Source organism: Rattus norvegicus, chromosome 3 (genome assembly GCF_021556685.1).
Source record: "Rattus norvegicus strain SHRSP/BbbUtx chromosome 3, alternate assembly SHRSP_T2T, whole genome shotgun sequence".
NCBI lineage: Eukaryota > Metazoa > Chordata > Mammalia > Rodentia > Muridae > Rattus > Rattus norvegicus.
In genome coordinates this window covers 116,125,268-116,131,026 of record NC_141536.1, presented here as the reverse complement: position 1 = coordinate 116,131,026, position 5,759 = coordinate 116,125,268, and the positions used below count along the sequence as shown (strand labels likewise).

The 5,759-nt window shown below is 48.0% G+C and overlaps 1 long non-coding RNA gene across 1 annotated transcript; it reads right to left on the bottom strand.

Annotated features, from left to right (window-relative positions):
* Positions 1 to 3,605: 3,605 nt before the first annotated feature.
* Positions 3,606 to 5,497, bottom strand: LOC120101659 (uncharacterized). The gene is made up of 2 exons (XR_015683790.1): positions 5,349 to 5,497; positions 3,606 to 3,988 (listed from the first exon to the last, which is right to left on the bottom strand). It is a non-coding gene; the product is annotated as an uncharacterized LOC120101659 (long non-coding RNA).
* Between the last annotated feature and the right edge of the window lie 262 nt (positions 5,498 to 5,759).

Genomic DNA, 5,759 nt, shown 5'->3' with positions numbered 1-5,759 from the left:
ACACTTACAGCAATGCTGTGTGGTGTGAGTGGAGCAGTAAGGGCTAGTGTGCGTGTGTGTGTGTGTGTGTGTGTGTGTGTGTGTGTGTGATTTCACACGAATAAGAGAGCTAGCAGAGACAGGCAGGCTTAGGAACACTGTCCAGAAGGCTGTAAGAAATGCTTTCCTTCTCAGCCCAGTTAACTCTAATGAGCCTTTTAAGGTTCAAGTACCTGTGGCTAGCTGCATGCAGAATAAAGTCACCAAGTATCCTAGAAGTATATAAAGGCCATTTCCAGATCTCAGAGGAAAAAGTTGTGCCAGCACCCCCTGCTTCAAGTGGCTACCTGAAAGAAGTTCTGCTCGGTAGACAGAGCTGGAAACTGTGCCACTTTATCTGAAAAGCTGAAAAATCCCTCCAAAATTCACCAGTTACATTTCTGTTGAGCCATAGACAACAGCCTACTGACCATGTGCCTGGCAACAAGACAAGTGGAGAACATGGTGGCGTTAGCTTTCATAGAACCTACACCTTCTGCTTGTAACTAATGTGGGCATCCTTAAACACAGACTTGAGTGGAACTAAACACCTGATCAGACATGTGCCGTTGGGGTAAAAGCAACCTGGCCTACCCTCGTGACAACACAGTGTCGGCGCCAACACCAACATGGTACCAAGAAAGCCTACAGGATGAAAGAAACACGTGTGCGCGCGCGCACACACACACACACACACACACACACACACACACACACACAGGTTATCGTGTCAAGCCAGGAGAGGAGGAGGAGGAGGAGGAGGAGGAGGAGGAGAGAGAGAGAGAGAGAGAGAGAGAGAGAGAGAGAGAGAGAGAGAGGGAGGAAGAGCGGAAGGAAGAGTAGGAGTGAGGAAGAAAAGTGAGAGTCTCCTGTAGCTTTATTCACCACTTATATACCCAAGTCTCCAGGTAGAAAATAACTGGGAAGCACAGTGGGAAACCCTGGCTCGTGACCACCTGGCTCGTGACTTCGGTAACAAAAGACTGACTTCGAGATCTGAATTAATTAGGGAGAAATCCGAGAAGACCAGCCTAAATCTCAAGGATAAAGGCTGAGGAAGTAAAAGGCAGAAGTAAATTGACCACCACCCAGGTGTGGTCCAGGTGTGTGGGTTCCACTTGCCGCAGCCGGGCTCAGCCGAGGTCATGCAGTGGAGACACGGGATGTTTACTACTTGGTCTTTTCTTCTTGTGCCGTAAATACATGGGAGAGGCTCTTAGGAGTATGTGTGGCCAAGAGTCACATAGCCACTTTGAGCTATCCAGGCCCAAATCCAATATGGCTCACTACAACACAGAACTGAGGTCTAAAGCAAGGCCTGATCATTTTAACACAAGAAGCTATAGGAGCATGTGGCAGCTCACACTCTTAATCCACAACACAGACACACACATACAGAGGGGGGTGGGGGGAGAGAGAGAGAGAGAGAGAGAGAGAGAGAGAGAGAGAGAGAGAGAGAGAAATGGGAAGAGAGGGACAAAAAGGAAGATGAGGAGGAGGAGGAGGAAGAAGATGATGATGAGGAGGAGGAAGAAGAAGATGATGATGAGGAGGAGGAAGAAGAAGATGATGAGGAGGAGGAGGAAGATGATGATGATGAGGAGGAGGAGGAGGAGGAGGAGGAAGAAGCTGCCGCCGCCACTGGCATAGCTGCCACCACCACAAAGCTCAATGTCTGGCAACTGTGCCTGTCAGTGACGCTAGAAAACTCTGTCTGGGTATATCTGAAACAGATTCTGTCTAGTTTTTGGAAAGCAAGTTATACTCCCTCCTTCCCTATGCTTCTCTTGGGTATCTGGATCTTGAGACATCACCTATGACAGCCATGTTCCGGGACTCAACAGAGCAATTACATCCTCAGGGCACTTATGAGCTGTTGACAAGTGCAGGACAGAGCACATCTGTCCTGCTGTTATGTTGTAGGACTCACAGAGGACCTGTCATGGATTCAGATTTCCTGCGCACAGCCAAACAAACAGCAGTGCCGTGTGTAGGCACGAGGACCCAGCAGTAAGCCCCACCCTGACATTCTGGGGTGTGGGTGCAGGCCCACTGTTACCCACAGGCGGGAGATGCCATGGGAAGAGGAAATGAACGCTTGAAAGAGAAACTTTTAAAGATTCCCAGGCAACCAAACCTCAAATTCCCATCACCATTCAAGCCCTGTATTATAAATATAGTCCAAACCCGTGGCTTAAGAAGCCATCGGCTCGGGGCTGGGGATTTAGCTCAGTGGTAGAGTGCTTACCTAGGAAGCGCAAGGCCCTGGGTTCGGTCCCCGGCTCCGAAAAAAAAAAAAAAAAAAAAAAGAACCAAGAAAAGAAGCCATCGGCTCTTGGGGAGAACCTATAGATGTTGCTTGCTACGTGGTCATGATGTCAAACTTGTCTTCTGAGTATTTATGTTACGGCCATGTGTTTGTGCTGAGAAGCTTCTTATTGAACAGGGTAGTGAACAACACACAGACTAAACACTTCAAAATGCTGAGAACAAGAAACTGTGAGTGCCCAGCTGTGGATAGGACATCTGTATCATCGCCCGCTCCTCCAGGCTAATTCCCAATGTGACACAGCGAACAACCCCCCTTTCTTACTTTTTATTGTCCTTTTCTTGCTTTGCCAAACCTGCCTTTCTAGGACTACTGAGGCAGACCCTAACACCTCCGGTATCCATCCTCCCATCGTGTCCCCCTCACTTCATAACTGTGAGCAAGGCAGGGGGCTCCGTGCACCACACATTGTTCCCCTCTGGTCCTTTTTGTTTGGGTGTTACCCTGTGAAAAGGCCACAGGGATTGGATATACCTGATTATCCAAGATTTATCTGCTTATATAAAAACAAGGGTTCCACATCTCCTCCCTGGCCAAATGCATCCTTCATGCATTCAGTAGCTGCCCTATTGCTGTCTGGACACTTAGCAAATTCTGGATTTTCTACAAAGAGGAACCATGGGACGTGGGCAATGTTTCCAGTGGGCTCCGAGGGTTCTGGGACTCTTCCTTCTCATGCTGCTATCAAGTGAGCAAAATGTAAAGTTGGATAGAGGAGCATTCACTGGCCTAAAACACCATCATGCCGCACGGGGATTAACACTGTCAAGGACCTGGAGATGATGTCAAGGACCTAGTGTTGTTGTTTGTTTTGTTTTTGTTGGTTTTGCCCCTTTTAATCTTGTGTCCCAAGTGTCAGTAGAAGAGCCGTTAAGGAGCCCATTTCTGAGGATCTGGGTTCATAGGTGGCATGAAGGGGTCTGCAACCCCATAGGAACTGGGTTCAAGGGGGCATGGTGGCTGGGGCCCTTTCTAGAATGTAAGCTCTGGGGTTTGTGCTGGCACTCAGGATGAGCTGAGGCAGTGCATTCTGAATGAGAGGAAGGTGGCTGGCTACTTTTGCTCTCAGTCGATTGTGTCCACACACTGGTTGCCATTAGGTGCCCGTGTATCAGAAGAAATGAGGAGACAGAAGCTAATAAGGAAAAAAATGGATTTATATGTCACTTTAACCAACACAGAGAAAAAAATACCCTCCAAGTTTCTACGTTCACTGCACCAGTGTTAAACATTCTCTTTAATGATAAAACAAGCCAAGCACGGTTGCACACACTTTTAATCTCAGCATTCAGGTGGCAGAGACAGGTAGATCTCTGTGAGTTCAAAGCCAGCCTGGGCTACAGAGTGAGTGTGAGGACAGCCTGGGCTGCATAGCGAGACAACAGCAACAGCAAAGATGACACGAGAGGCAGAATGTGCATGCGCCATTGAACTGTGAGACAAATGTCAGCACCGAGTGAAATCTTTCCTTGCAAGGCAAAGTCTTCTTCTGGCTGGAGCTGGGGCTTTGCCTTTCTCTTCTCCAGCACTAGACTCCCAGGAAAACAAAATTCTCAGGGTTCATTCCTTTATGGCCCCTGATTTCCTCTTACAAGCCTTTCAGCTTCTCTTCCAAAACTCAACCATCTCTCTGCTATGAGACTGTAAGATATAAGACAAAAGGGAGGGGTGGGGTGGGCAGCCGGCTCTGTTAAAAGCAGTACCACTCTGGCTTGAGTGATTCAAGTTCAGTTCCCAGAATCCACACTCCAGATCCAGGGTATCAGACACCATCTCCTGGCCACCCCGAGCCCTGTACTCACATGTCAAACCCACACAAGCACACACATGATTATAACTGAGGGGGGGGGGACGACTGAGGGTTGATCCAGTTGAGAAAGGAAAGCAAAGCGTTAGAAAGAGAACAATAGGAGTCTTGGATTCATCTTAACAGGGCCTTAAAGGGAAAGAGAGGTTTCCCTGTAAAACCTTAAGTATTTCATCAATTTCATCAAGTGTGGGAATAAGAAAAGTAGGGAAGGAGGGAGTGGGAGAGGGAAGAGAGAGAGAGAGAGAGAGAGAGAGAGAGAGAGAGAGAGAGAGAGAGAGTTGAGAGAGTAAGGGGGCATTTTCAGAATGAAGGAAATATTTGATTTTTATAACTTTTCTGGAGTTGGTGGGAAGTTTAACATCACGTAATTTAGTTCAATTTAGCACATACAAGAAGCACAAAAGAATGGGGTACTGGGGGTTGGGGATTTAGCTCAGTGGTAGAGCTCTTGCCTAGCAAGCGCAAGGCCCTGGGTTCGGTCCCCAGCTCTGGGAAAAAAAAAAAAAAGAATGGGGTACTGGTTAGGAATAGTACAAAGCAGCTTCGTAATTCTCTGTCCCAGGGACAGAACCGAAGGATGTAGATCTAAATCTGGCTCCTCCCCCTTCCCTTCCCTCCCCTCCCCTCCCTTTTCCGTGTGTGTGTGTGTGTGTGTGTGTGTGTGTGTGTGTGTGTGTGTGTGTGTGTGTATGAAGGTTTTCCTATGTAGTCCTGGCTGGCCTCTATCTATCTCAGAGACTCTCCTGTCTCTAACTCTCAAATGCTGGGCTTAAGGGAGCGGACCACCACACCCTCCTCACTGCCTCTGGCCTTTTAAGAACGACCACTGACTTGGGAGGACAAGTGTGCTCTAAGAGGCCAAAGTCAGCTATTGTCACATTTTTATTTAGTGTAGAACTTCTCTACAAGTCATCCTCAGACTGCTCTGACTTACCTATAAAGCCTGTGTTCCCACCTGACTGCCCGGAAAACCTGCTGATTTACACCACCCCACCCACCCCACCCACCCCACCCACCCCACCCACCCCACCCACCCCACCCCCACCCTGCACTAGCATCCCAGGAATCTCTGACCCTTATTCAGTCGGTGAGGCTCCTACCTTTAACCTCCCCCGAAGCACTACCATGAGTTCAGCAGACTCACTCAGATGCCTCGGGGTTGCCCAACCTCCTTTAGAAGCATATACTAACCTTTGTTCCTAGGCTAATTTTTATCTTCTTGTGAGATCGCTTCTTGGCTCATTTTCAAAGCCTTCAGGTAGTCCTAGTCATGCGGTAGAGTGAGTCTTGGTGTGCCTTCTCTTTGTGTGCCATACAAAACAGCACTTGGAAGCCCAGCTCTACGAACAATAAAAAGGATTTACCAATGATTTAAAAACAGAACGGGGCTGGAGAGATGACGCAGCGGTTAAGACTGCTCTTCCAGAGGTCCTGAGTTCAATTCCCAGCAACCACATGGTGGCTCACAACCATCTGAAATGGGATATGATGCCCTCTTCTGGTGTGTCTGAAGACAGCTGCAGTGAACTTATATATAATAAATAAATCTTAAAAAAAAAAAAAACTTTTTGAAATATACTGCAAAGGAGGTGTTGGGCAAGT